Source organism: Schistocerca americana, unplaced genomic scaffold (genome assembly GCF_021461395.2).
Source record: "Schistocerca americana isolate TAMUIC-IGC-003095 unplaced genomic scaffold, iqSchAmer2.1 HiC_scaffold_415, whole genome shotgun sequence".
NCBI classification, from domain to species: Eukaryota; Metazoa; Arthropoda; class Insecta; order Orthoptera; family Acrididae; genus Schistocerca; species Schistocerca americana.
The window spans coordinates 86,658-113,456 of record NW_025726143.1 but is presented as its reverse complement, the minus strand read 5'-3'; the positions used below and the strand labels follow the sequence as shown (position 1 = coordinate 113,456).

General features: G+C 51.0%; 34 non-coding genes across 34 annotated transcripts; all 34 read left to right on the top strand.

The window, feature by feature from the left end:
• The first annotated feature begins 646 nt into the window (after window positions 1-646).
• On the top strand, window positions 647-719 carry Trnaa-ugc. Its single transcript has one exon. It is a non-coding gene; the product is annotated as a tRNA-Ala (tRNA).
• Window positions 720-1,135: 416 nt separating this feature from the next.
• On the top strand, window positions 1,136-1,208 carry Trnaa-agc. The gene has a single exon. It is a non-coding gene; the product is annotated as a tRNA-Ala (tRNA).
• Window positions 1,209-2,212: 1,004 nt separating this feature from the next.
• Trnaa-ugc lies at window positions 2,213-2,285 on the top strand. The gene has a single exon. It is a non-coding gene; the product is annotated as a tRNA-Ala (tRNA).
• A 416-nt stretch (window positions 2,286-2,701) lies between these two features.
• Trnaa-agc lies at window positions 2,702-2,774 on the top strand. The gene has a single exon. It is a non-coding gene; the product is annotated as a tRNA-Ala (tRNA).
• A 1,013-nt stretch (window positions 2,775-3,787) lies between these two features.
• Trnaa-ugc lies at window positions 3,788-3,860 on the top strand. Its single transcript has one exon. It is a non-coding gene; the product is annotated as a tRNA-Ala (tRNA).
• Window positions 3,861-4,276: 416 nt separating this feature from the next.
• Trnaa-agc lies at window positions 4,277-4,349 on the top strand. The gene has a single exon. It is a non-coding gene; the product is annotated as a tRNA-Ala (tRNA).
• Window positions 4,350-5,362: 1,013 nt separating this feature from the next.
• Trnaa-ugc lies at window positions 5,363-5,435 on the top strand. Its single transcript has one exon. It is a non-coding gene; the product is annotated as a tRNA-Ala (tRNA).
• A 416-nt stretch (window positions 5,436-5,851) lies between these two features.
• Window positions 5,852-5,924, top strand: Trnaa-agc. The gene has a single exon. It is a non-coding gene; the product is annotated as a tRNA-Ala (tRNA).
• A 1,013-nt stretch (window positions 5,925-6,937) lies between these two features.
• Window positions 6,938-7,010, top strand: Trnaa-ugc. Its single transcript has one exon. It is a non-coding gene; the product is annotated as a tRNA-Ala (tRNA).
• A 416-nt stretch (window positions 7,011-7,426) lies between these two features.
• Window positions 7,427-7,499, top strand: Trnaa-agc. Its single transcript has one exon. It is a non-coding gene; the product is annotated as a tRNA-Ala (tRNA).
• Window positions 7,500-8,503: 1,004 nt separating this feature from the next.
• Trnaa-ugc lies at window positions 8,504-8,576 on the top strand. The gene has a single exon. It is a non-coding gene; the product is annotated as a tRNA-Ala (tRNA).
• Window positions 8,577-8,992: 416 nt separating this feature from the next.
• On the top strand, window positions 8,993-9,065 carry Trnaa-agc. Its single transcript has one exon. It is a non-coding gene; the product is annotated as a tRNA-Ala (tRNA).
• A 1,013-nt stretch (window positions 9,066-10,078) lies between these two features.
• On the top strand, window positions 10,079-10,151 carry Trnaa-ugc. Its single transcript has one exon. It is a non-coding gene; the product is annotated as a tRNA-Ala (tRNA).
• Window positions 10,152-10,567: 416 nt separating this feature from the next.
• On the top strand, window positions 10,568-10,640 carry Trnaa-agc. Its single transcript has one exon. It is a non-coding gene; the product is annotated as a tRNA-Ala (tRNA).
• A 1,013-nt stretch (window positions 10,641-11,653) lies between these two features.
• Window positions 11,654-11,726, top strand: Trnaa-ugc. Its single transcript has one exon. It is a non-coding gene; the product is annotated as a tRNA-Ala (tRNA).
• A 416-nt stretch (window positions 11,727-12,142) lies between these two features.
• Trnaa-agc lies at window positions 12,143-12,215 on the top strand. Its single transcript has one exon. It is a non-coding gene; the product is annotated as a tRNA-Ala (tRNA).
• A 1,013-nt stretch (window positions 12,216-13,228) lies between these two features.
• On the top strand, window positions 13,229-13,301 carry Trnaa-ugc. The gene has a single exon. It is a non-coding gene; the product is annotated as a tRNA-Ala (tRNA).
• A 416-nt stretch (window positions 13,302-13,717) lies between these two features.
• On the top strand, window positions 13,718-13,790 carry Trnaa-agc. Its single transcript has one exon. It is a non-coding gene; the product is annotated as a tRNA-Ala (tRNA).
• Window positions 13,791-14,803: 1,013 nt separating this feature from the next.
• Trnaa-ugc lies at window positions 14,804-14,876 on the top strand. Its single transcript has one exon. It is a non-coding gene; the product is annotated as a tRNA-Ala (tRNA).
• A 416-nt stretch (window positions 14,877-15,292) lies between these two features.
• On the top strand, window positions 15,293-15,365 carry Trnaa-agc. Its single transcript has one exon. It is a non-coding gene; the product is annotated as a tRNA-Ala (tRNA).
• A 1,013-nt stretch (window positions 15,366-16,378) lies between these two features.
• On the top strand, window positions 16,379-16,451 carry Trnaa-ugc. Its single transcript has one exon. It is a non-coding gene; the product is annotated as a tRNA-Ala (tRNA).
• Window positions 16,452-16,867: 416 nt separating this feature from the next.
• On the top strand, window positions 16,868-16,940 carry Trnaa-agc. Its single transcript has one exon. It is a non-coding gene; the product is annotated as a tRNA-Ala (tRNA).
• A 1,002-nt stretch (window positions 16,941-17,942) lies between these two features.
• Window positions 17,943-18,015, top strand: Trnaa-ugc. The gene has a single exon. It is a non-coding gene; the product is annotated as a tRNA-Ala (tRNA).
• Window positions 18,016-18,431: 416 nt separating this feature from the next.
• Trnaa-agc lies at window positions 18,432-18,504 on the top strand. The gene has a single exon. It is a non-coding gene; the product is annotated as a tRNA-Ala (tRNA).
• A 1,013-nt stretch (window positions 18,505-19,517) lies between these two features.
• Window positions 19,518-19,590, top strand: Trnaa-ugc. The gene has a single exon. It is a non-coding gene; the product is annotated as a tRNA-Ala (tRNA).
• Window positions 19,591-20,006: 416 nt separating this feature from the next.
• Trnaa-agc lies at window positions 20,007-20,079 on the top strand. Its single transcript has one exon. It is a non-coding gene; the product is annotated as a tRNA-Ala (tRNA).
• Window positions 20,080-21,092: 1,013 nt separating this feature from the next.
• Trnaa-ugc lies at window positions 21,093-21,165 on the top strand. Its single transcript has one exon. It is a non-coding gene; the product is annotated as a tRNA-Ala (tRNA).
• Window positions 21,166-21,581: 416 nt separating this feature from the next.
• Window positions 21,582-21,654, top strand: Trnaa-agc. Its single transcript has one exon. It is a non-coding gene; the product is annotated as a tRNA-Ala (tRNA).
• Window positions 21,655-22,667: 1,013 nt separating this feature from the next.
• Window positions 22,668-22,740, top strand: Trnaa-ugc. Its single transcript has one exon. It is a non-coding gene; the product is annotated as a tRNA-Ala (tRNA).
• Window positions 22,741-23,156: 416 nt separating this feature from the next.
• On the top strand, window positions 23,157-23,229 carry Trnaa-agc. The gene has a single exon. It is a non-coding gene; the product is annotated as a tRNA-Ala (tRNA).
• Window positions 23,230-24,242: 1,013 nt separating this feature from the next.
• On the top strand, window positions 24,243-24,315 carry Trnaa-ugc. Its single transcript has one exon. It is a non-coding gene; the product is annotated as a tRNA-Ala (tRNA).
• A 416-nt stretch (window positions 24,316-24,731) lies between these two features.
• On the top strand, window positions 24,732-24,804 carry Trnaa-agc. The gene has a single exon. It is a non-coding gene; the product is annotated as a tRNA-Ala (tRNA).
• Window positions 24,805-25,817: 1,013 nt separating this feature from the next.
• Window positions 25,818-25,890, top strand: Trnaa-ugc. The gene has a single exon. It is a non-coding gene; the product is annotated as a tRNA-Ala (tRNA).
• A 416-nt stretch (window positions 25,891-26,306) lies between these two features.
• On the top strand, window positions 26,307-26,379 carry Trnaa-agc. The gene has a single exon. It is a non-coding gene; the product is annotated as a tRNA-Ala (tRNA).
• Window positions 26,380-26,799: the final 420 nt, after the last annotated feature.

Below are 26,799 nucleotides of genomic sequence, written 5' to 3'. Positions count from 1 at the left end.
GACAAGCAAGCAGAGGTGACATAGGCGCGAACACAGGAAGCTTGCAGCCCCTCGCTGCCTGCAGACACCGAACAGCCACACTAGGAGGGCGGCCTAAGTCGTCGGCGAAATGTGCTCATTCGCTTGTGTGCGACGTCAAGCTCTAAATAAGGCTGTCACTAGCGTGAGCGTTGCGTGAGCGTCGTGTAAAGTCGGAAAAGTCGTCTGCGTGGGTGAGTGGCATGTTTGGGGAGCGTTTCGTAGTTTGCGCAGTGCAATGGAGACGCGGAAAGTTGTTGTGGCCCAGTCTTTTGCAGTTGGACGACAAGAGTGGTACACAGTAGTAAAGTGCGAGGCAGTGAGTTGGCATGAACAGTCGAGTGCACAATGGGTCTTCAGATGTGCTTGTTACCTCAGGTGCTGTGTGATTGTCGACATGGAGTGAAAACGGAGCAACTTGTGACTGTCCCTTCAATTTAAGACGTTAAAAACGGACGGAATTTGCAGTCGTAATACCAGAGCATCGAAACTACTTGGAACTCTTGCGTATGTGAACGTGTCCGCGCCTTTGTACTCTGGTCCCTTCACCCCTGCAAACCAACCAACCATCGCGTCCGTGCACATAAGAGTAGCAAAGAACGGAGAACAGCGCAGCTTGGTTGTGCTTGGGGGCGTAGCTCAGTTGGTAGAGCGTTCGCTTTGCATGTGAAAGGTCCCGGGTTCAAGCCCCGGCGCCTCCATGTTTTGTGGTCAGTGCGTGGTAAGTGTTGGTCGCGGCGAGCCTAAAGGCACGCAAGATGTTGCAAAGCCAGCGTCACAGACTCGTATACTGACGTAAGGAGAGCAAGACGTAAATGTGAGGACCGGCTGTTGTCGAGGTGTCATCGAGTGCAAATCTGCCTTAGGTATAACGGCCTAACCTCAATGAAGTCTAGAGAGTGGACAACACGTTCGTCTACCTCAGAGCGTTGGCCGAACGCTATTTTCGACGTCGTGCGTGCCACTTTGATTTTGGCCAACTACGATTCGATACAGAATGCAGGAAACCTGAAAGACACCCTCACGGACACATTGAGAGTAGTGTTTGTCAGCGGAATAATGGGAGTGCAAGGGTCTGTGTCATTGATATGGCTGTATGTAGCGCAGTTCGTCAGCAGGGGGCGTAGCTCAGATGGTAGAGCGCTCGCTTAGCATGCGAGAAGTACTGGGATCGATACCCAGCGCCTCCAGAATTTTTAACACACCAACATGCGCACACTGCCATGCAAGTGGAATATATCACAGCCAGAAAATGTGTCAAGGCAGATACGAGCCAACGATTAGCAGCCACAATTGGCAAGCGTGCTGTAATGCGCACGAAGCACCCTCCTCCCACCACTACACTTAATTTAGAAACAGTACAAGTGTTCCCATAAGATTCTCAAACCTATGTCGCAAAGATCAGCCTTGCGCCGAATTCACAAAAATCCCACTGCACATTCCAATTCTTGACGTGCAGTCGGCTGCTACTGGTGTTGCTAGTTGTGACTGCTGATGACAGATGCCGTAGCAATCAATTCATGGAGTGAGTTGTATGTTTTGCGATACTCTGTCTCTGACAAGCAAGCAGAGGTGACATAGGCGCGAACACAGGAAGCTTGCAGCCCCTCGCTGCCTGCAGACACCGAACAGCCACACTAGGAGGGCGGCCTAAGTCGTCGGCGAAATGTGCTCATTCGCTTGTGTGCGACGTCAAGCTCTAAATAAGGCTGTCACTAGCGTGAGCGTTGCGTGAGCGTCGTGTAAAGTCGTCTGCGTGGGTGAGTGCCATGTTTGGGGAGCGTTTCGTAGTTTGCGCAGTGCAATGGAGACGCGGAAAGTTGTTGTGGCCCAGTCTTTTGCAGTTGGACGACAAGAGTGGTACACAGTAGTAAAGTGCGAGGCAGTGAGTTGGCATGAACAGTCGAGTGCACAATGGGTCTTCAGATGTGCTTGTTACCTCAGGTGCTGTGTGATTGTCGACATGGAGTGAAAACGGAGCAACTTGTGACTGTCCCTTCAATTTAAGACGTTAAAAACGGACGGAATTTGCAGTCGTAATACCAGAGCATCGAAACTACTTGGAACTCTTGCGTATGTGAACGTGTCCGCGCCTTTGTACTCTGGTCCCTTCACCCATGCAAACCAACCAACCATCGCGTCCGTGCACATAAGAGTAGCAAAGAACGGAGAACAGCGCAGCTTGGTTGTGCTTGGGGGCGTAGCTCAGTTGGTAGAGCGTTCGCTTTGCATGTGAAAGGTCCCGGGTTCAAGCCCCGGCGCCTCCATGTTTTGTGGTCAGTGCGTGGTAAGTGTTGGTCGCGGCGAGCCTAAAGGCACGCAAGATGTTGCAAAGCCAGCGTCACAGACTCGTATACTGACGTAAGGAGAGCAAGACGTAAATGTGAGGACCGGCTGTTGTCGAGGTGTCATCGAGTGCAAATCTGCCTTAGGTATAACGGCCTAACCTCAATGAAGTCTAGAGAGTGGACAACACGTTCGTCTACCTCAGAGCGTTGGCCGAACGCTATTTTCGACGTCGTGCGTGCCACTTTGATTTTGGCCAACTACGATTCGATACAGAATGCAGGAAACCTGAAAGACACCCTCACGGACACATTGAGAGTAGTGTTTGTCAGCGGAATAATGGGAGTGCAAGGGTCTGTGTCATTGATATGGCTGTATGTAGCGCAGTTCGTCAGCAGGGGGCGTAGCTCAGATGGTAGAGCGCTCGCTTAGCATGCGAGAAGTACTGGGATCGATACCCAGCGCCTCCAGAATTTTTAACACACCAACATGCGCACACTGCCATGCAAGTGGAATATATCACAGCCAGAAAATGTGTCAAGGCAGATACGAGCCAACGATTAGCAGCCACAATTGGCAAGCGTGCTGTAATGCGCACGAAGCACCCTCCTCCCACCACTACACTTAATTTAGAAACAGTACAAGTGTTCCCATAAGATTCTCAAACCTATGTCGCAAAGATCAGCCTTGCGCCGAATTCACAAAAATCCCACTGCACATTCCAATTCTTGACGTGCAGTCGGCTGCTACTGGTGTTGCTAGTTGTGACTGCTGATGACAGATGCCGTAGCAATCAATTCATGGAGTGAGTTGTATGTTTTGCGATACTCTGTCTCTGACAAGCAAGCAGAGGTGACATAGGCGCGAACACAGGAAGCTTGCAGCCCCTCGCTGCCTGCAGACACCGAACAGCCACACTAGGAGGGCGGCCTAAGTCGTCGGCGAAATGTGCTCATTCGCTTGTGTGCGACGTCAAGCTCTAAATAAGGCTGTCACTAGCGTGAGCGTTGCGTGAGCGTCGTGTAAAGTCGGAAAAGTCGTCTGCGTGGGTGAGTGGCATGTTTGGGGAGCGTTTCGTAGTTTGCGCAGTGCAATGGAGACGCGGAAAGTTGTTGTGGCCCAGTCTTTTGCAGTTGGACGACAAGAGTGGTACACAGTAGTAAAGTGCGAGGCAGTGAGTTGGCATGAACAGTCGAGTGCACAATGGGTCTTCAGATGTGCTTGTTACCTCAGGTGCTGTGTGATTGTCGACATGGAGTGAAAACGGAGCAACTTGTGACTGTCCCTTCAATTTAAGACGTTAAAAACGGACGGAATTTGCAGTCGTAATACCAGAGCATCGAAACTACTTGGAACTCTTGCGTATGTGAACGTGTCCGCGCCTTTGTACTCTGGTCCCTTCACCCCTGCAAACCAACCAACCATCGCGTCCGTGCACATGAGAGTAGCAAAGAACGGAGAACAGCGCAGCTTGGTTGTGCTTGGGGGCGTAGCTCAGTTGGTAGAGCGTTCGCTTTGCATGTGAAAGGTCCCGGGTTCAAGCCCCGGCGCCTCCATGTTTTGTGGTCAGTGCGTGGTAAGTGTTGGTCGCGGCGAGCCTAAAGGCACGCAAGATGTTGCAAAGCCAGCGTCACAGACTCGTATACTGACGTAAGGAGAGCAAGACGTAAATGTGAGGACCGGCTGTTGTCGAGGTGTCATCGAGTGCAAATCTGCCTTAGGTATAACGGCCTAACCTCAATGAAGTCTAGAGAGTGGACAACACGTTCGTCTACCTCAGAGCGTTGGCCGAACGCTATTTTCGACGTCGTGCGTGCCACTTTGATTTTGGCCAACTACGATTCGATACAGAATGCAGGAAACCTGAAAGACACCCTCACGGACACATTGAGAGTAGTGTTTGTCAGCGGAATAATGGGAGTGCAAGGGTCTGTGTCATTGATATGGCTGTATGTAGCGCAGTTCGTCAGCAGGGGGCGTAGCTCAGATGGTAGAGCGCTCGCTTAGCATGCGAGAGGTACTGGGATCGATACCCAGCGCCTCCAGAATTTTTAACACACCAACATGCGCACACTGCCATGCAAGTGGAATATATCACAGCCAGAAAATGTGTCAAGGCAGATACGAGCCAACGATTAGCAGCCACAATTGGCAAGCGTGCTGTAATGCGCACGGAGCACCCTCCTCCCACCACTACACTTAATTTAGAAACAGTACAAGTGTTCCCATAAGATTCTCAAACCTATGTCGCAAAGATCAGCCTTGCGCCGAATTCACAAAAATCCCACTGCACATTCCATTTCTTGACGTGCAGTCGGCTGCTACTGGTGTTGCTAGTTGTGACTGCTGATGACAGATGCCGTAGCAATCAATTCATGGAGTGAGTTGTATGTTTTGCGATACTCTGTCTCTGACAAGCAAGCAGAGGTGACATAGGCGCGAACACAGGAAGCTTGCAGATCCTCGCTGCCTGCAGACACCGAACAGCCACACTAGGAGGGCGGCCTAAGTCGTCGGCGAAATGTGCTCATTCGCTTGTGTGCGACGTCAAGCTCTAAATAAGGCTGTCACTAGCGTGAGCGTTGCGTGAGCGTCGTGTAAAGTCGGAAAAGTCGTCTGCGTGGGTGAGTGGCATGTTTGGGGAGCGTTTCGTAGTTTGCGCAGTGCAATGGAGACGCGGAAAGTTGTTGTGGCCCAGTCTTTTGCAGTTGGACGACAAGAGTGGTACACAGTAGTAAAGTGCGAGGCAGTGAGTTGGCATGAACAGTCGAGTGCACAATGGGTCTTCAGATGTGCTTGTTACCTCAGGTGCTGTGTGATTGTCGACATGGAGTGAAAACGGAGCAACTTGTGACTGTCCCTTCAATTTAAGACGTTAAAAACGGACGGAATTTGCAGTCGTAATACCAGAGCATCGAAACTACTTGGAACTCTTGCGTATGTGAACGTGTCCGCGCCTTTGTACTCTGGTCCCTTCACCCCTGCAAACCAACCAACCATCGCGTCCGTGCACATGAGAGTAGCAAAGAACGGAGAACAGCGCAGCTTGGTTGTGTTTGGGGGCGTAGCTCAGTTGGTAGAGCGTTCGCTTTGCATGTGAAAGGTCCCGGGTTCAAGCCCCGGCGCCTCCATGTTTTGTGGTCAGTGCGTGGTAAGTGTTGGTCGCGGCGAGCCTAAAGGCACGCAAGATGTTGCAAAGCCAGCGTCACAGACTCGTATACTGACGTAAGGAGAGCAAGACGTAAATGTGAGGACCGGCTGTTGTCGAGGTGTCATCGAGCGCAAATCTGCCTTAGGTATAACGGCCTAACCTCAATGAAGTCTAGAGAGTGGACAACACGTTCGTCTACCTCAGAGCGTTGGCCGAACGCTATTTTCGACGTCGTGCGTGCCACTTTGATTTTGGCCAACTACGATTCGATACAGAATGCAGGAAACCTGAAAGACACCCTCACGGACACATTGAGAGTAGTGTTTGTCAGCGGAATAATGGGAGTGCAAGGGTCTGTGTCATTGATATGGCTGTATGTAGCGCAGTTCGTCAGCAGGGGGCGTAGCTCAGATGGTAGAGCGCTCGCTTAGCATGCGAGAAGTACTGGGATCGATACCCAGCGCCTCCAGAATTTTTAACACACCAACATGCGCACACTGCCATGCAAGTGGAATATATCACAGCCAGAAAATGTGTCAAGGCAGATACGAGCCAACGATTAGCAGCCACAATTGGCAAGCGTGCTGTAATGCGCACGAAGCACCCTCCTCCCACCACTACACTTAATTTAGAAACAGTACAAGTGTTCCCATAAGATTCTCAAACCTATGTCGCAAAGATCAGCCTTGCGCCGAATTCACAAAAATCCCACTGCACATTCCAATTCTTGACGTGCAGTCGGCTGCTACTGGTGTTGCTAGTTGTGACTGCTGATGACAGATGCCGTAGCAATCAATTCATGGAGTGAGTTGTATGTTTTGCGATACTCTGTCTCTGACAAGCAAGCAGAGGTGACATAGGCGCGAACACAGGAAGCTTGCAGCCCCTCGCTGCCTGCAGACACCGAACAGCCACACTAGGAGGGCGGCCTAAGTCGTCGGCGAAATGTGCTCATTCGCTTGTGTGCGACGTCAAGCTCTAAATAAGGCTGTCACTAGCGTGAGCGTTGCGTGAGCGTCGTGTAAAGTCGGAAAAGTCGTCTGCGTGGGTGAGTGGCATGTTTGGGGAGCGTTTCGTAGTTTGCGCAGTGCAATGGAGACGCGGAAAGTTGTTGTGGCCCAGTCTTTTGCAGTTGGACGACAAGAGTGGTACACAGTAGTAAAGTGCGAGGCAGTGAGTTGGCATGAACAGTCGAGTGCACAATGGGTCTTCAGATGTGCTTGTTACCTCAGGTGCTGTGTGATTGTCGACATGGAGTGAAAACGGAGCAACTTGTGACTGTCCCTTCAATTTAAGACGTTAAAAACGGACGGAATTTGCAGTCGTAATACCAGAGCATCGAAACTACTTGGAACTCTTGCGTATGTGAACGTGTCCGCGCCTTTGTACTCTGGTCCCTTCACCCCTGCAAACCAACCAACCATCGCGTCCGTGCACATAAGAGTAGCAAAGAACGGAGAACAGCGCAGCTTGGTTGTGCTTGGGGGCGTAGCTCAGTTGGTAGAGCGTTCGCTTTGCATGTGAAAGGTCCCGGGTTCAAGCCCCGGCGCCTCCATGTTTTGTGGTCAGTGCGTGGTAAGTGTTGGTCGCGGCGAGCCTAAAGGCACGCAAGATGTTGCAAAGCCAGCGTCACAGACTCGTATACTGACGTAAGGAGAGCAAGACGTAAATGTGAGGACCGGCTGTTGTCGAGGTGTCATCGAGTGCAAATCTGCCTTAGGTATAACGGCCTAACCTCAATGAAGTCTAGAGAGTGGACAACACGTTCGTCTACCTCAGAGCGTTGGCCGAACGCTATTTTCGACGTCGTGCGTGCCACTTTGATTTTGGCCAACTACGATTCGATACAGAATGCAGGAAACCTGAAAGACACCCTCACGGACACATTGAGAGTAGTGTTTGTCAGCGGAATAATGGGAGTGCAAGGGTCTGTGTCATTGATATGGCTGTATGTAGCGCAGTTCGTCAGCAGGGGGCGTAGCTCAGATGGTAGAGCGCTCGCTTAGCATGCGAGAAGTACTGGGATCGATACCCAGCGCCTCCAGAATTTTTAACACACCAACATGCGCACACTGCCATGCAAGTGGAATATATCACAGCCAGAAAATGTGTCAAGGCAGATACGAGCCAACGATTAGCAGCCACAATTGGCAAGCGTGCTGTAATGCGCACGAAGCACCCTCCTCCCACCACTACACTTAATTTAGAAACAGTACAAGTGTTCCCATAAGATTCTCAAACCTATGTCGCAAAGATCAGCCTTGCGCCGAATTCACAAAAATCCCACTGCACATTCCAATTCTTGACGTGCAGTCGGCTGCTACTGGTGTTGCTAGTTGTGACTGCTGATGACAGATGCCGTAGCAATCAATTCATGGAGTGAGTTGTATGTTTTGCGATACTCTGTCTCTGACAAGCAAGCAGAGGTGACATAGGCGCGAACACAGGAAGCTTGCAGCCCCTCGCTGCCTGCAGACACCGAACAGCCACACTAGGAGGGCGGCCTAAGTCGTCGGCGAAATGTGCTCATTCGCTTGTGTGCGACGTCAAGCTCTAAATAAGGCTGTCACTAGCGTGAGCGTTGCGTGAGCGTCGTGTAAAGTCGTCTGCGTGGGTGAGTGCCATGTTTGGGGAGCGTTTCGTAGTTTGCGCAGTGCAATGGAGACGCGGAAAGTTGTTGTGGCCCAGTCTTTTGCAGTTGGACGACAAGAGTGGTACACAGTAGTAAAGTGCGAGGCAGTGAGTTGGCATGAACAGTCGAGTGCACAATGGGTCTTCAGATGTGCTTGTTACCTCAGGTGCTGTGTGATTGTCGACATGGAGTGAAAACGGAGCAACTTGTGACTGTCCCTTCAATTTAAGACGTTAAAAACGGACGGAATTTGCAGTCGTAATACCAGAGCATCGAAACTACTTGGAACTCTTGCGTATGTGAACGTGTCCGCGCCTTTGTACTCTGGTCCCTTCACCCATGCAAACCAACCAACCATCGCGTCCGTGCACATAAGAGTAGCAAAGAACGGAGAACAGCGCAGCTTGGTTGTGCTTGGGGGCGTAGCTCAGTTGGTAGAGCGTTCGCTTTGCATGTGAAAGGTCCCGGGTTCAAGCCCCGGCGCCTCCATGTTTTGTGGTCAGTGCGTGGTAAGTGTTGGTCGCGGCGAGCCTAAAGGCACGCAAGATGTTGCAAAGCCAGCGTCACAGACTCGTATACTGACGTAAGGAGAGCAAGACGTAAATGTGAGGACCGGCTGTTGTCGAGGTGTCATCGAGTGCAAATCTGCCTTAGGTATAACGGCCTAACCTCAATGAAGTCTAGAGAGTGGACAACACGTTCGTCTACCTCAGAGCGTTGGCCGAACGCTATTTTCGACGTCGTGCGTGCCACTTTGATTTTGGCCAACTACGATTCGATACAGAATGCAGGAAACCTGAAAGACACCCTCACGGACACATTGAGAGTAGTGTTTGTCAGCGGAATAATGGGAGTGCAAGGGTCTGTGTCATTGATATGGCTGTATGTAGCGCAGTTCGTCAGCAGGGGGCGTAGCTCAGATGGTAGAGCGCTCGCTTAGCATGCGAGAAGTACTGGGATCGATACCCAGCGCCTCCAGAATTTTTAACACACCAACATGCGCACACTGCCATGCAAGTGGAATATATCACAGCCAGAAAATGTGTCAAGGCAGATACGAGCCAACGATTAGCAGCCACAATTGGCAAGCGTGCTGTAATGCGCACGAAGCACCCTCCTCCCACCACTACACTTAATTTAGAAACAGTACAAGTGTTCCCATAAGATTCTCAAACCTATGTCGCAAAGATCAGCCTTGCGCCGAATTCACAAAAATCCCACTGCACATTCCAATTCTTGACGTGCAGTCGGCTGCTACTGGTGTTGCTAGTTGTGACTGCTGATGACAGATGCCGTAGCAATCAATTCATGGAGTGAGTTGTATGTTTTGCGATACTCTGTCTCTGACAAGCAAGCAGAGGTGACATAGGCGCGAACACAGGAAGCTTGCAGCCCCTCGCTGCCTGCAGACACCGAACAGCCACACTAGGAGGGCGGCCTAAGTCGTCGGCGAAATGTGCTCATTCGCTTGTGTGCGACGTCAAGCTCTAAATAAGGCTGTCACTAGCGTGAGCGTTGCGTGAGCGTCGTGTAAAGTCGGAAAAGTCGTCTGCGTGGGTGAGTGGCATGTTTGGGGAGCGTTTCGTAGTTTGCGCAGTGCAATGGAGACGCGGAAAGTTGTTGTGGCCCAGTCTTTTGCAGTTGGACGACAAGAGTGGTACACAGTAGTAAAGTGCGAGGCAGTGAGTTGGCATGAACAGTCGAGTGCACAATGGGTCTTCAGATGTGCTTGTTACCTCAGGTGCTGTGTGATTGTCGACATGGAGTGAAAACGGAGCAACTTGTGACTGTCCCTTCAATTTAAGACGTTAAAAACGGACGGAATTTGCAGTCGTAATACCAGAGCATCGAAACTACTTGGAACTCTTGCGTATGTGAACGTGTCCGCGCCTTTGTACTCTGGTCCCTTCACCCCTGCAAACCAACCAACCATCGCGTCCGTGCACATGAGAGTAGCAAAGAACGGAGAACAGCGCAGCTTGGTTGTGCTTGGGGGCGTAGCTCAGTTGGTAGAGCGTTCGCTTTGCATGTGAAAGGTCCCGGGTTCAAGCCCCGGCGCCTCCATGTTTTGTGGTCAGTGCGTGGTAAGTGTTGGTCGCGGCGAGCCTAAAGGCACGCAAGATGTTGCAAAGCCAGCGTCACAGACTCGTATACTGACGTAAGGAGAGCAAGACGTAAATGTGAGGACCGGCTGTTGTCGAGGTGTCATCGAGTGCAAATCTGCCTTAGGTATAACGGCCTAACCTCAATGAAGTCTAGAGAGTGGACAACACGTTCGTCTACCTCAGAGCGTTGGCCGAACGCTATTTTCGACGTCGTGCGTGCCACTTTGATTTTGGCCAACTACGATTCGATACAGAATGCAGGAAACCTGAAAGACACCCTCACGGACACATTGAGAGTAGTGTTTGTCAGCGGAATAATGGGAGTGCAAGGGTCTGTGTCATTGATATGGCTGTATGTAGCGCAGTTCGTCAGCAGGGGGCGTAGCTCAGATGGTAGAGCGCTCGCTTAGCATGCGAGAGGTACTGGGATCGATACCCAGCGCCTCCAGAATTTTTAACACACCAACATGCGCACACTGCCATGCAAGTGGAATATATCACAGCCAGAAAATGTGTCAAGGCAGATACGAGCCAACGATTAGCAGCCACAATTGGCAAGCGTGCTGTAATGCGCACGGAGCACCCTCCTCCCACCACTACACTTAATTTAGAAACAGTACAAGTGTTCCCATAAGATTCTCAAACCTATGTCGCAAAGATCAGCCTTGCGCCGAATTCACAAAAATCCCACTGCACATTCCATTTCTTGACGTGCAGTCGGCTGCTACTGGTGTTGCTAGTTGTGACTGCTGATGACAGATGCCGTAGCAATCAATTCATGGAGTGAGTTGTATGTTTTGCGATACTCTGTCTCTGACAAGCAAGCAGAGGTGACATAGGCGCGAACACAGGAAGCTTGCAGATCCTCGCTGCCTGCAGACACCGAACAGCCACACTAGGAGGGCGGCCTAAGTCGTCGGCGAAATGTGCTCATTCGCTTGTGTGCGACGTCAAGCTCTAAATAAGGCTGTCACTAGCGTGAGCGTTGCGTGAGCGTCGTGTAAAGTCGGAAAAGTCGTCTGCGTGGGTGAGTGGCATGTTTGGGGAGCGTTTCGTAGTTTGCGCAGTGCAATGGAGACGCGGAAAGTTGTTGTGGCCCAGTCTTTTGCAGTTGGACGACAAGAGTGGTACACAGTAGTAAAGTGCGAGGCAGTGAGTTGGCATGAACAGTCGAGTGCACAATGGGTCTTCAGATGTGCTTGTTACCTCAGGTGCTGTGTGATTGTCGACATGGAGTGAAAACGGAGCAACTTGTGACTGTCCCTTCAATTTAAGACGTTAAAAACGGACGGAATTTGCAGTCGTAATACCAGAGCATCGAAACTACTTGGAACTCTTGCGTATGTGAACGTGTCCGCGCCTTTGTACTCTGGTCCCTTCACCCCTGCAAACCAACCAACCATCGCGTCCGTGCACATGAGAGTAGCAAAGAACGGAGAACAGCGCAGCTTGGTTGTGCTTGGGGGCGTAGCTCAGTTGGTAGAGCGTTCGCTTTGCATGTGAAAGGTCCCGGGTTCAAGCCCCGGCGCCTCCATGTTTTGTGGTCAGTGCGTGGTAAGTGTTGGTCGCGGCGAGCCTAAAGGCACGCAAGATGTTGCAAAGCCAGCGTCACAGACTCGTATACTGACGTAAGGAGAGCAAGACGTAAATGTGAGGACCGGCTGTTGTCGAGGTGTCATCGAGTGCAAATCTGCCTTAGGTATAACGGCCTAACCTCAATGAAGTCTAGAGAGTGGACAACACGTTCGTCTACCTCAGAGCGTTGGCCGAACGCTATTTTCGACGTCGTGCGTGCCACTTTGATTTTGGCCAACTACGATTCGATACAGAATGCAGGAAACCTGAAAGACACCCTCACGGACACATTGAGAGTAGTGTTTGTCAGCGGAATAATGGGAGTGCAAGGGTCTGTGTCATTGATATGGCTGTATGTAGCGCAGTTCGTCAGCAGGGGGCGTAGCTCAGATGGTAGAGCGCTCGCTTAGCATGCGAGAGGTACTGGGATCGATACCCAGCGCCTCCAGAATTTTTAACACACCAACATGCGCACACTGCCATGCAAGTGGAATATATCACAGCCAGAAAATGTGTCAAGGCAGATACGAGCCAACGATTAGCAGCCACAATTGGCAAGCGTGCTGTAATGCGCACGGAGCACCCTCCTCCCACCACTACACTTAATTTAGAAACAGTACAAGTGTTCCCATAAGATTCTCAAACCTATGTCGCAAAGATCAGCCTTGCGCCGAATTCACAAAAATCCCACTGCACATTCCATTTCTTGACGTGCAGTCGGCTGCTACTGGTGTTGCTAGTTGTGACTGCTGATGACAGATGCCGTAGCAATCAATTCATGGAGTGAGTTGTATGTTTTGCGATACTCTGTCTCTGACAAGCAAGCAGAGGTGACATAGGCGCGAACACAGGAAGCTTGCAGATCCTCGCTGCCTGCAGACACCGAACAGCCACACTAGGAGGGCGGCCTAAGTCGTCGGCGAAATGTGCTCATTCGCTTGTGTGCGACGTCAAGCTCTAAATAAGGCTGTCACTAGCGTGAGCGTTGCGTGAGCGTCGTGTAAAGTCGGAAAAGTCGTCTGCGTGGGTGAGTGGCATGTTTGGGGAGCGTTTCGTAGTTTGCGCAGTGCAATGGAGACGCGGAAAGTTGTTGTGGCCCAGTCTTTTGCAGTTGGACGACAAGAGTGGTACACAGTAGTAAAGTGCGAGGCAGTGAGTTGGCATGAACAGTCGAGTGCACAATGGGTCTTCAGATGTGCTTGTTACCTCAGGTGCTGTGTGATTGTCGACATGGAGTGAAAACGGAGCAACTTGTGACTGTCCCTTCAATTTAAGACGTTAAAAACGGACGGAATTTGCAGTCGTAATACCAGAGCATCGAAACTACTTGGAACTCTTGCGTATGTGAACGTGTCCGCGCCTTTGTACTCTGGTCCCTTCACCCCTGCAAACCAACCAACCATCGCGTCCGTGCACATGAGAGTAGCAAAGAACGGAGAACAGCGCAGCTTGGTTGTGCTTGGGGGCGTAGCTCAGTTGGTAGAGCGTTCGCTTTGCATGTGAAAGGTCCCGGGTTCAAGCCCCGGCGCCTCCATGTTTTGTGGTCAGTGCGTGGTAAGTGTTGGTCGCGGCGAGCCTAAAGGCACGCAAGATGTTGCAAAGCCAGCGTCACAGACTCGTATACTGACGTAAGGAGAGCAAGACGTAAATGTGAGGACCGGCTGTTGTCGAGGTGTCATCGAGTGCAAATCTGCCTTAGGTATAACGGCCTAACCTCAATGAAGTCTAGAGAGTGGACAACACGTTCGTCTACCTCAGAGCGTTGGCCGAACGCTATTTTCGACGTCGTGCGTGCCACTTTGATTTTGGCCAACTACGATTCGATACAGAATGCAGGAAACCTGAAAGACACCCTCACGGACACATTGAGAGTAGTGTTTGTCAGCGGAATAATGGGAGTGCAAGGGTCTGTGTCATTGATATGGCTGTATGTAGCGCAGTTCGTCAGCAGGGGGCGTAGCTCAGATGGTAGAGCGCTCGCTTAGCATGCGAGAGGTACTGGGATCGATACCCAGCGCCTCCAGAATTTTTAACACACCAACATGCGCACACTGCCATGCAAGTGGAATATATCACAGCCAGAAAATGTGTCAAGGCAGATACGAGCCAACGATTAGCAGCCACAATTGGCAAGCGTGCTGTAATGCGCACGGAGCACCCTCCTCCCACCACTACACTTAATTTAGAAACAGTACAAGTGTTCCCATAAGATTCTCAAACCTATGTCGCAAAGATCAGCCTTGCGCCGAATTCACAAAAATCCCACTGCACATTCCATTTCTTGACGTGCAGTCGGCTGCTACTGGTGTTGCTAGTTGTGACTGCTGATGACAGATGCCGTAGCAATCAATTCATGGAGTGAGTTGTATGTTTTGCGATACTCTGTCTCTGACAAGCAAGCAGAGGTGACATAGGCGCGAACACAGGAAGCTTGCAGATCCTCGCTGCCTGCAGACACCGAACAGCCACACTAGGAGGGCGGCCTAAGTCGTCGGCGAAATGTGCTCATTCGCTTGTGTGCGACGTCAAGCTCTAAATAAGGCTGTCACTAGCGTGAGCGTTGCGTGAGCGTCGTGTAAAGTCGGAAAAGTCGTCTGCGTGGGTGAGTGGCATGTTTGGGGAGCGTTTCGTAGTTTGCGCAGTGCAATGGAGACGCGGAAAGTTGTTGTGGCCCAGTCTTTTGCAGTTGGACGACAAGAGTGGTACACAGTAGTAAAGTGCGAGGCAGTGAGTTGGCATGAACAGTCGAGTGCACAATGGGTCTTCAGATGTGCTTGTTACCTCAGGTGCTGTGTGATTGTCGACATGGAGTGAAAACGGAGCAACTTGTGACTGTCCCTTCAATTTAAGACGTTAAAAACGGACGGAATTTGCAGTCGTAATACCAGAGCATCGAAACTACTTGGAACTCTTGCGTATGTGAACGTGTCCGCGCCTTTGTACTCTGGTCCCTTCACCCCTGCAAACCAACCAACCATCGCGTCCGTGCACATGAGAGTAGCAAAGAACGGAGAACAGCGCAGCTTGGTTGTGCTTGGGGGCGTAGCTCAGTTGGTAGAGCGTTCGCTTTGCATGTGAAAGGTCCCGGGTTCAAGCCCCGGCGCCTCCATGTTTTGTGGTCAGTGCGTGGTAAGTGTTGGTCGCGGCGAGCCTAAAGGCACGCAAGATGTTGCAAAGCCAGCGTCACAGACTCGTATACTGACGTAAGGAGAGCAAGACGTAAATGTGAGGACCGGCTGTTGTCGAGGTGTCATCGAGTGCAAATCTGCCTTAGGTATAACGGCCTAACCTCAATGAAGTCTAGAGAGTGGACAACACGTTCGTCTACCTCAGAGCGTTGGCCGAACGCTATTTTCGACGTCGTGCGTGCCACTTTGATTTTGGCCAACTACGATTCGATACAGAATGCAGGAAACCTGAAAGACACCCTCACGGACACATTGAGAGTAGTGTTTGTCAGCGGAATAATGGGAGTGCAAGGGTCTGTGTCATTGATATGGCTGTATGTAGCGCAGTTCGTCAGCAGGGGGCGTAGCTCAGATGGTAGAGCGCTCGCTTAGCATGCGAGAGGTACTGGGATCGATACCCAGCGCCTCCAGAATTTTTAACACACCAACATGCGCACACTGCCATGCAAGTGGAATATATCACAGCCAGAAAATGTGTCAAGGCAGATACGAGCCAACGATTAGCAGCCACAATTGGCAAGCGTGCTGTAATGCGCACGGAGCACCCTCCTCCCACCACTACACTTAATTTAGAAACAGTACAAGTGTTCCCATAAGATTCTCAAACCTATGTCGCAAAGATCAGCCTTGCGCCGAATTCACAAAAATCCCACTGCACATTCCATTTCTTGACGTGCAGTCGGCTGCTACTGGTGTTGCTAGTTGTGACTGCTGATGACAGATGCCGTAGCAATCAATTCATGGAGTGAGTTGTATGTTTTGCGATACTCTGTCTCTGACAAGCAAGCAGAGGTGACATAGGCGCGAACACAGGAAGCTTGCAGATCCTCGCTGCCTGCAGACACCGAACAGCCACACTAGGAGGGCGGCCTAAGTCGTCGGCGAAATGTGCTCATTCGCTTGTGTGCGACGTCAAGCTCTAAATAAGGCTGTCACTAGCGTGAGCGTTGCGTGAGCGTCGTGTAAAGTCGGAAAAGTCGTCTGCGTGGGTGAGTGGCATGTTTGGGGAGCGTTTCGTAGTTTGCGCAGTGCAATGGAGACGCGGAAAGTTGTTGTGGCCCAGTCTTTTGCAGTTGGACGACAAGAGTGGTACACAGTAGTAAAGTGCGAGGCAGTGAGTTGGCATGAACAGTCGAGTGCACAATGGGTCTTCAGATGTGCTTGTTACCTCAGGTGCTGTGTGATTGTCGACATGGAGTGAAAACGGAGCAACTTGTGACTGTCCCTTCAATTTAAGACGTTAAAAACGGACGGAATTTGCAGTCGTAATACCAGAGCATCGAAACTACTTGGAACTCTTGCGTATGTGAACGTGTCCGCGCCTTTGTACTCTGGTCCCTTCACCCCTGCAAACCAACCAACCATCGCGTCCGTGCACATGAGAGTAGCAAAGAACGGAGAACAGCGCAGCTTGGTTGTGCTTGGGGGCGTAGCTCAGTTGGTAGAGCGTTCGCTTTGCATGTGAAAGGTCCCGGGTTCAAGCCCCGGCGCCTCCATGTTTTGTGGTCAGTGCGTGGTAAGTGTTGGTCGCGGCGAGCCTAAAGGCACGCAAGATGTTGCAAAGCCAGCGTCACAGACTCGTATACTGACGTAAGGAGAGCAAGACGTAAATGTGAGGACCGGCTGTTGTCGAGGTGTCATCGAGTGCAAATCTGCCTTAGGTATAACGGCCTAACCTCAATGAAGTCTAGAGAGTGGACAACACGTTCGTCTACCTCAGAGCGTTGGCCGAACGCTATTTTCGACGTCGTGCGTGCCACTTTGATTTTGGCCAACTACGATTCGATACAGAATGCAGGAAACCTGAAAGACACCCTCACGGACACATTGAGAGTAGTGTTTGTCAGCGGAATAATGGGAGTGCAAGGGTCTGTGTCATTGATATGGCTGTATGTAGCGCAGTTCGTCAGCAGGGGGCGTAGCTCAGATGGTAGAGCGCTCGCTTAGCATGCGAGAGGTACTGGGATCGATACCCAGCGCCTCCAGAATTTTTAACACACCAACATGCGCACACTGCCATGCAAGTGGAATATATCACAGCCAGAAAATGTGTCAAGGCAGATACGAGCCAACGATTAGCAGCCACAATTGGCAAGCGTGCTGTAATGCGCACGGAGCACCCTCCTCCCACCACTACACTTAATTTAGAAACAGTACAAGTGTTCCCATAAGATTCTCAAACCTATGTCGCAAAGATCAGCCTTGCGCCGAATTCACAAAAATCCCACTGCACATTCCATTTCTTGACGTGCAGTCGGCTGCTACTGGTGTTGCTAGTTGTGACTGCTGATGACAGATGCCGTAGCAATCAATTCATGGAGTGAGTTGTATGTTTTGCGATACTCTGTCTCTGACAAGCAAGCAGAGGTGACATAGGCGCGAACACAGGAAGCTTGCAGATCCTCGCTGCCTGCAGACACCGAACAGCCACACTAGGAGGGCGGCCTAAGTCGTCGGCGAAATGTGCTCATTCGCTTGTGTGCGACGTCAAGCTCTAAATAAGGCTGTCACTAGCGTGAGCGTCGTGTAAAGTCGGAAAAGTCGTCTGCGTGGGTGAGTGGCATGTTTGGGGAGCGTTTCGTAGTTTGCGCAGTGCAATGGAGACGCGGAAAGTTGTTGTGGCCCAGTCTTTTGCAGTTGGACGACAAGAGTGGTACACAGTAGTAAAGTGCGAGGCAGTGAGTTGGCATGAACAGTCGAGTGCACAATGGGTCTTCAGATGTGCTTGTTACCTCAGGTGCTGTGTGATTGTCGACATGGAGTGAAAACGGAGCAACTTGTGACTGTCCCTTCAATTTAAGACGTTAAAAACGGACGGAATTTGCAGTCGTAATACCAGAGCATCGAAACTACTTGGAACTCTTGCGTATGTGAACGTGTCCGCGCCTTTGTACTCTGGTCCCTTCACCCCTGCAAACCAACCAACCATCGCGTCCGTGCACATGAGAGTAGCAAAGAACGGAGAACAGCGCAGCTTGGTTGTGCTTGGGGGCGTAGCTCAGTTGGTAGAGCGTTCGCTTTGCATGTGAAAGGTCCCGGGTTCAAGCCCCGGCGCCTCCATGTTTTGTGGTCAGTGCGTGGTAAGTGTTGGTCGCGGCGAGCCTAAAGGCACGCAAGATGTTGCAAAGCCAGCGTCACAGACTCGTATACTGACGTAAGGAGAGCAAGACGTAAATGTGAGGACCGGCTGTTGTCGAGGTGTCATCGAGTGCAAATCTGCCTTAGGTATAACGGCCTAACCTCAATGAAGTCTAGAGAGTGGACAACACGTTCGTCTACCTCAGAGCGTTGGCCGAACGCTATTTTCGACGTCGTGCGTGCCACTTTGATTTTGGCCAACTACGATTCGATACAGAATGCAGGAAACCTGAAAGACACCCTCACGGACACATTGAGAGTAGTGTTTGTCAGCGGAATAATGGGAGTGCAAGGGTCTGTGTCATTGATATGGCTGTATGTAGCGCAGTTCGTCAGCAGGGGGCGTAGCTCAGATGGTAGAGCGCTCGCTTAGCATGCGAGAGGTACTGGGATCGATACCCAGCGCCTCCAGAATTTTTAACACACCAACATGCGCACACTGCCATGCAAGTGGAATATATCACAGCCAGAAAATGTGTCAAGGCAGATACGAGCCAACGATTAGCAGCCACAATTGGCAACCGTGCTGTAATGCGCACGGAGCACCCTCCTCCCACCACTACACTTAATTTAGAAACAGTACAAGTGTTCCCATAAGATTCTCAAACCTATGTCGCAAAGATCAGCCTTGCGCCGAATTCACAAAAATCCCACTGCACATTCCATTTCTTGACGTGCAGTCGGCTGCTACTGGTGTTGCTAGTTGTGACTGCTGATGACAGATGCCGTAGCAATCAATTCATGGAGTGAGTTGTATGTTTTGCGATACTCTGTCTCTGACAAGCAAGCAGAGGTGACATAGGCGCGAACACAGGAAGCTTGCAGATCCTCGCTGCCTGCAGACACCGAACAGCCACACTAGGAGGGCGGCCTAAGTCGTCGGCGAAATGTGCTCATTCGCTTGTGTGCGACGTCAAGCTCTAAATAAGGCTGTCACTAGCGTGAGCGTTGCGTGAGCGTCGTGTAAAGTCGGAAAAGTCGTCTGCGTGGGTGAGTGGCATGTTTGGGGAGCGTTTCGTAGTTTGCGCAGTGCAATGGAGACGCGGAAAGTTGTTGTGGCCCAGTCTTTTGCAGTTGGACGACAAGAGTGGTACACAGTAGTAAAGTGCGAGGCAGTGAGTTGGCATGAACAGTCGAGTGCACAATGGGTCTTCAGATGTGCTTGTTACCTCAGGTGCTGTGTGATTGTCGACATGGAGTGAAAACGGAGCAACTTGTGACTGTCCCTTCAATTTAAGACGTTAAAAACGGACGGAATTTGCAGTCGTAATACCAGAGCATCGAAACTACTTGGAACTCTTGCGTATGTGAACGTGTCCGCGCCTTTGTACTCTGGTCCCTTCACCCCTGCAAACCAACCAACCATCGCGTCCGTGCACATGAGAGTAGCAAAGAACGGAGAACAGCGCAGCTTGGTTGTGCTTGGGGGCGTAGCTCAGTTGGTAGAGCGTTCGCTTTGCATGTGAAAGGTCCCGGGTTCAAGCCCCGGCGCCTCCATGTTTTGTGGTCAGTGCGTGGTAAGTGTTGGTCGCGGCGAGCCTAAAGGCACGCAAGATGTTGCAAAGCCAGCGTCACAGACTCGTATACTGACGTAAGGAGAGCAAGACGTAAATGTGAGGACCGGCTGTTGTCGAGGTGTCATCGAGTGCAAATCTGCCTTAGGTATAACGGCCTAACCTCAATGAAGTCTAGAGAGTGGACAACACGTTCGTCTACCTCAGAGCGTTGGCCGAACGCTATTTTCGACGTCGTGCGTGCCACTTTGATTTTGGCCAACTACGATTCGATACAGAATGCAGGAAACCTGAAAGACACCCTCACGGACACATTGAGAGTAGTGTTTGTCAGCGGAATAATGGGAGTGCAAGGGTCTGTGTCATTGATATGGCTGTATGTAGCGCAGTTCGTCAGCAGGGGGCGTAGCTCAGATGGTAGAGCGCTCGCTTAGCATGCGAGAAGTACTGGGATCGATACCCAGCGCCTCCAGAATTTTTAACACACCAACATGCGCACACTGCCATGCAAGTGGAATATATCACAGCCAGAAAATGTGTCAAGGCAGATACGAGCCAACGATTAGCAGCCACAATTGGCAAGCGTGCTGTAATGCGCACGGAGCACCCTCCTCCCACCACTACACTTAATTTAGAAACAGTACAAGTGTTCCCATAAGATTCTCAAACCTATGTCGCAAAGATCAGCCTTGCGCCGAATTCACAAAAATCCCACTGCACATTCCATTTCTTGACGTGCAGTCGGCTGCTACTGGTGTTGCTAGTTGTGACTGCTGATGACAGATGCCGTAGCAATCAATTCATGGAGTGAGTTGTATGTTTTGCGATACTCTGTCTCTGACAAGCAAGCAGAGGTGACATAGGCGCGAACACAGGAAGCTTGCAGATCCTCGCTGCCTGCAGACACCGAACAGCCACACTAGGAGGGCGGCCTAAGTCGTCGGCGAAATGTGCTCATTCGCTTGTGTGCGACGTCAAGCTCTAAATAAGGCTGTCACTAGCGTGAGCGTTGCGTGAGCGTCGTGTAAAGTCGGAAAAGTCGTCTGCGTGGGTGAGTGCCATGTTTGGGGAGCGTTTCGTAGTTTGCGCAGTGCAATGGAGACGCGGAAAGTTGTTGTGGCCCAGTCTTTTGCAGTTGGACGACAAGAGTGGTACACAGTAGTAAAGTGCGAGGCAGTGAGTTGGCATGAACAGTCGAGTGCACAATGGGTCTTCAGATGTGCTTGTTACCTCAGGTGCTGTGTGATTGTCGACATGGAGTGAAAACGGAGCAACTTGTGACTGTCCCTTCAATTTAAGACGTTAAAAACGGACGGAATTTGCAGTCGTAATACCAGAGCATCGAAACTACTTGGAACTCTTGCGTATGTGAACGTGTCCGCGCCTTTGTACTCTGGTCCCTTCACCCATGCAAACCAACCAACCATCGCGTCCGTGCACATAAGAGTAGCAAAGAACGGAGAACAGCGCAGCTTGGTTGTGCTTGGGGGCGTAGCTCAGTTGGTAGAGCGTTCGCTTTGCATGTGAAAGGTCCCGGGTTCAAGCCCCGGCGCCTCCATGTTTTGTGGTCAGTGCGTGGTAAGTGTTGGTCGCGGCGAGCCTAAAGGCACGCAAGATGTTGCAAAGCCAGCGTCACAGACTCGTATACTGACGTAAGGAGAGCAAGACGTAAATGTGAGGACCGGCTGTTGTCGAGGTGTCATCGAGTGCAAATCTGCCTTAGGTATAACGGCCTAACCTCAATGAAGTCTAGAGAGTGGACAACACGTTCGTCTACCTCAGAGCGTTGGCCGAACGCTATTTTCGACGTCGTGCGTGCCACTTTGATTTTGGCCAACTACGATTCGATACAGAATGCAGGAAACCTGAAAGACACCCTCACGGACACATTGAGAGTAGTGTTTGTCAGCGGAATAATGGGAGTGCAAGGGTCTGTGTCATTGATATGGCTGTATGTAGCGCAGTTCGTCAGCAGGGGGCGTAGCTCAGATGGTAGAGCGCTCGCTTAGCATGCGAGAAGTACTGGGATCGATACCCAGCGCCTCCAGAATTTTTAACACACCAACATGCGCACACTGCCATGCAAGTGGAATATATCACAGCCAGAAAATGTGTCAAGGCAGATACGAGCCAACGATTAGCAGCCACAATTGGCAAGCGTGCTGTAATGCGCACGGAGCACCCTCCTCCCACCACTACACTTAATTTAGAAACAGTACAAGTGTTCCCATAAGATTCTCAAACCTATGTCGCAAAGATCAGCCTTGCGCCGAATTCACAAAAATCCCACTGCACATTCCATTTCTTGACGTGCAGTCGGCTGCTACTGGTGTTGCTAGTTGTGACTGCTGATGACAGATGCCGTAGCAATCAATTCATGGAGTGAGTTGTATGTTTTGCGATACTCTGTCTCTGACAAGCAAGCAGAGGTGACATAGGCGCGAACACAGGAAGCTTGCAGATCCTCGCTGCCTGCAGACACCGAACAGCCACACTAGGAGGGCGGCCTAAGTCGTCGGCGAAATGTGCTCATTCGCTTGTGTGCGACGTCAAGCTCTAAATAAGGCTGTCACTAGCGTGAGCGTTGCGTGAGCGTCGTGTAAAGTCGGAAAAGTCGTCTGCGTGGGTGAGTGCCATGTTTGGGGAGCGTTTCGTAGTTTGCGCAGTGCAATGGAGACGCGGAAAGTTGTTGTGGCCCAGTCTTTTGCAGTTGGACGACAAGAGTGGTACACAGTAGTAAAGTGCGAGGCAGTGAGTTGGCATGAACAGTCGAGTGCACAATGGGTCTTCAGATGTGCTTGTTACCTCAGGTGCTGTGTGATTGTCGACATGGAGTGAAAACGGAGCAACTTGTGACTGTCCCTTCAATTTAAGACGTTAAAAACGGACGGAATTTGCAGTCGTAATACCAGAGCATCGAAACTACTTGGAACTCTTGCGTATGTGAACGTGTCCGCGCCTTTGTACTCTGGTCCCTTCACCCCTGCAAACCAACCAACCATCGCGTCCGTGCACATAAGAGTAGCAAAGAACGGAGAACAGCGCAGCTTGGTTGTGCTGGGGGGCGTAGCTCAGTTGGTAGAGCGTTCGCTTTGCATGTGAAAGGTCCCGGGTTCAAGCCCCGGCGCCTCCACGTTTTGTGGTCAGTGCGTGGTAAGTGTTGGTCGCGGCGAGCCTAAAGGCACGCAAGATGTTGCAAAGCCAGCGTCACAGACTCGTATACTGACGTAAGGAGAGCAAGACGTAAATGTGAGGACCGGCTGTTGTCGAGGTGTCATCGAGTGCAAATCTGCCTTAGGTATAACGGCCTAACCTCAATGAAGTCTAGAGAGTGGACAACACGTTCGTCTACCTCAGAGCGTTGGCCGAACGCTATTTTCGACGTCGTGCGTGCCACTTTGATTTTGGCCAACTACGATTCGATACAGAATGCAGGAAACCTGAAAGACACCCTCACGGACACATTGAGAGTAGTGTTTGTCAGCGGAATAATGGGAGTGCAAGGGTCTGTGTCATTGATATGGCTGTATGTAGCGCAGTTCGACAGCAGGGGGCGTAGCTCAGATGGTAGAGCGCTCGCTTAGCATGCGAGAGGTACTGGGATCGATACCCAGCGCCTCCAGAATTTTTAACACACCAACATGCGCACACTGCCATGCAAGTGGAATATATCACAGCCAGAAAATGTGTCAAGGCAGATACGAGCCAACGATTAGCAGCCACAATTGGCAAGCGTGCTGTAATGCGCACGGAGCACCCTCCTCCCACCACTACACTTAATTTAGAAACAGTACAAGTGTTCCCATAAGATTCTCAAACCTATGTCGCAAAGATCAGCCTTGCGCCGAATTCACAAAAATCCCACTGCACATTCCATTTCTTGACGTGCAGTCGGCTGCTACTGGTGTTGCTAGTTGTGACTGCTGATGACAGATGCCGTAGCAATCAATTCATGGAGTGAGTTGTATGTTTTGCGATACTCTGTCTCTGACAAGCAAGCAGAGGTGACATAGGCGCGAACACAGGAAGCTTGCAGCCCCTCGCTGCCTGCAGACACCGAACAGCCACACTAGGAGGGCGGCCTAAGTCGTCGGCGAAATGTGCTCATTCGCTTGTGTGCGACGTCAAGCTCTAAATAAGGCTGTCACTAGCGTGAGCGTTGCGTGAGCGTCGTGTAAAGTCGGAAAAGTCGTCTGCGTGGGTGAGTGCCATGTTTGGGGAGCGTTTCGTAGTTTGCGCAGTGCAATGGAGACGCGGAAAGTTGTTGTGGCCCAGTCTTTTGCAGTTGGACGACAAGAGTGGTACACAGTAGTAAAGTGCGAGGCAGTGAGTTGGCATGAACAGTCGAGTGCACAATGGGTCTTCAGATGTGCTTGTTACCTCAGGTGCTGTGTGATTGTCGACATGGAGTGAAAACGGAGCAACTTGTGACTGTCCCTTCAATTTAAGACGTTAAAAACGGACGGAATTTGCAGTCGTAATACCAGAGCATCGAAACTACTTGGAACTCTTGCGTATGTGAACGTGTCCGCGCCTTTGTACTCTGGTCCCTTCACCCCTGCAAACCAACCAACCATCGCGTCCGTGCACATAAGAGTAGCAAAGAACGGAGAACAGCGCAGCTTGGTTGTGCTTGGGGGCGTAGCTCAGTTGGTAGAGCGTTCGCTTTGCATGTGAAAGGTCCCGGGTTCAAGCCCCGGCGCCTCCACGTTTTGTGGTCAGTGCGTGGTAAGTGTTGGTCGCGGCGAGCCTAAAGGCACGCAAGATGTTGCAAAGCCAGCGTCACAGACTCGTATACTGACGTAAGGAGAGCAAGACGTAAATGTGAGGACCGGCTGTTGTCGAGGTGTCATCGAGTGCAAATCTGCCTTAGGTATAACGGCCTAACCTCAATGAAGTCTAGAGAGTGGACAACACGTTCGTCTACCTCAGAGCGTTGGCCGAACGCTATTTTCGACGTCGTGCGTGCCACTTTGATTTTGGCCAACTACGATTCGATACAGAATGCAGGAAACCTGAAAGACACCCTCACGGACACATTGAGAGTAGTGTTTGTCAGCGGAATAATGGGAGTGCAAGGGTCTGTGTCATTGATATGGCTGTATGTAGCGCAGTTCGTCAGCAGGGGGCGTAGCTCAGATGGTAGAGCGCTCGCTTAGCATGCGAGAGGTACTGGGATCGATACCCAGCGCCTCCAGAATTTTTAACACACCAACATGCGCACACTGCCATGCAAGTGGAATATATCACAGCCAGAAAATGTGTCAAGGCAGATACGAGCCAACGATTAGCAGCCACAATTGGCAAGCGTGCTGTAATGCGCACGGAGCACCCTCCTCCCACCACTACACTTAATTTAGAAACAGTACAAGTGTTCCCATAAGATTCTCAAACCTATGTCGCAAAGATCAGCCTTGCGCCGAATTCACAAAAATCCCACTGCACATTCCATTTCTTGACGTGCAGTCGGCTGCTACTGGTGTTGCTAGTTGTGACTGCTGATGACAGATGCCGTAGCAATCAATTCATGGAGTGAGTTGTATGTTTTGCGATACTCTGTCTCTGACAAGCAAGCAGAGGTGACATAGGCGCGAACACAGGAAGCTTGCAGCCCCTCGCTGCCTGCAGACACCGAACAGCCACACTAGGAGGGCGGCCTAAGTCGTCGGCGAAATGTGCTCATTCGCTTGTGTGCGACGTCAAGCTCTAAATAAGGCTGTCACTAGCGTGAGCGTTGCGTGAGCGTCGTGTAAAGTCGGAAAAGTCGTCTGCGTGGGTGAGTGCCATGTTTGGGGAGCGTTTCGTAGTTTGCGCAGTGCAATGGAGACGCGGAAAGTTGTTGTGGCCCAGTCTTTTGCAGTTGGACGACAAGAGTGGTACACAGTAGTAAAGTGCGAGGCAGTGAGTTGGCATGAACAGTCGAGTGCACAATGGGTCTTCAGATGTGCTTGTTACCTCAGGTGCTGTGTGATTGTCGACATGGAGTGAAAACGGAGCAACTTGTGACTGTCCCTTCAATTTAAGACGTTAAAAACGGACGGAATTTGCAGTCGTAATACCAGAGCATCGAAACTACTTGGAACTCTTGCGTATGTGAACGTGTCCGCGCCTTTGTACTCTGGTCCCTTCACCCCTGCAAACCAACCAACCATCGCGTCCGTGCACATAAGAGTAGCAAAGAACGGAGATCAGCGCAGCTTGCTTGTGCTTGGGGGCGTAGCTCAGTTGGTAGAGCGTTCGCTTTGCATGTGAAAGGTCCCGGGTTCAAGCCCCGGCGCCTCCATGTTTTGTGGTCAGTGCGTGGTAAGTGTTGGTCGCGGCGAGCCTAAAGACACGCAAGATGTTGCAAAGCCAGCGTCACAGACTCGTATACCGACGTAAGGAGAGCAAGACGTAAATGTGAGGACCGGCTGTTGTCGAGGTGTCATCGAGTGCAAATCTGCCTTAGGTATAACGGCCTAATCTCAATGAAGTCTAGAGAGTGGACAACACGTTCGTCTACCTCAGAGCGTTGGCCGAACGCTATTTTCGACGTCGTGCGTGCCACTTTGATTTTGGCCAACTACGATTCGATACAGAATGCAGGAAACCTGAAAGACACCCTCACGGACTCATTGAGAGTAGTGTTTGTCAGCGGAATAATGGGAGTGCAAGGGTCTGTGTCATTGATATGGCTGTATGTAGCGCAGTTCGTCAGCAGGGGGCGTAGCTCAGATGGTAGAGCGCTCGCTTAGCATGCGAGAGGTACTGGGATCGATACCCAGCGCCTCCAGAATTTTTAACACACCAACATGCGCACACTGCCATGCAAGTGGAATAATTCACAGCCAGAAAATGTGTCAAGGCAGATACGAGCCAACGATTAGCAGCCACAATTGGCAAGCGTGCTGTAATGCGCACGAAGCACCCTCCTCCCACCACTACACTTAATTTAGAAACAGTACAAGTGTTCCCATAAGATTCTCAAACCTATGTCGCAAAGATCAGCCTTGCGCCGAATTCACAAAAATCCCACTGCACATTCCAATTCTTGACGTGCAGTCGGCTGCTACTGGTGTTGCTAGTTGTGACTGCTGATGACAGATGCCGTAGCAATCAATTCATGGAGTGAGTTGTATGTTTTGCGATACTCTGTCTCTGACAAGCAAGCAGAGGTGACATAGGCGCGAACACAGGAAGCTTGCAGCCCCTC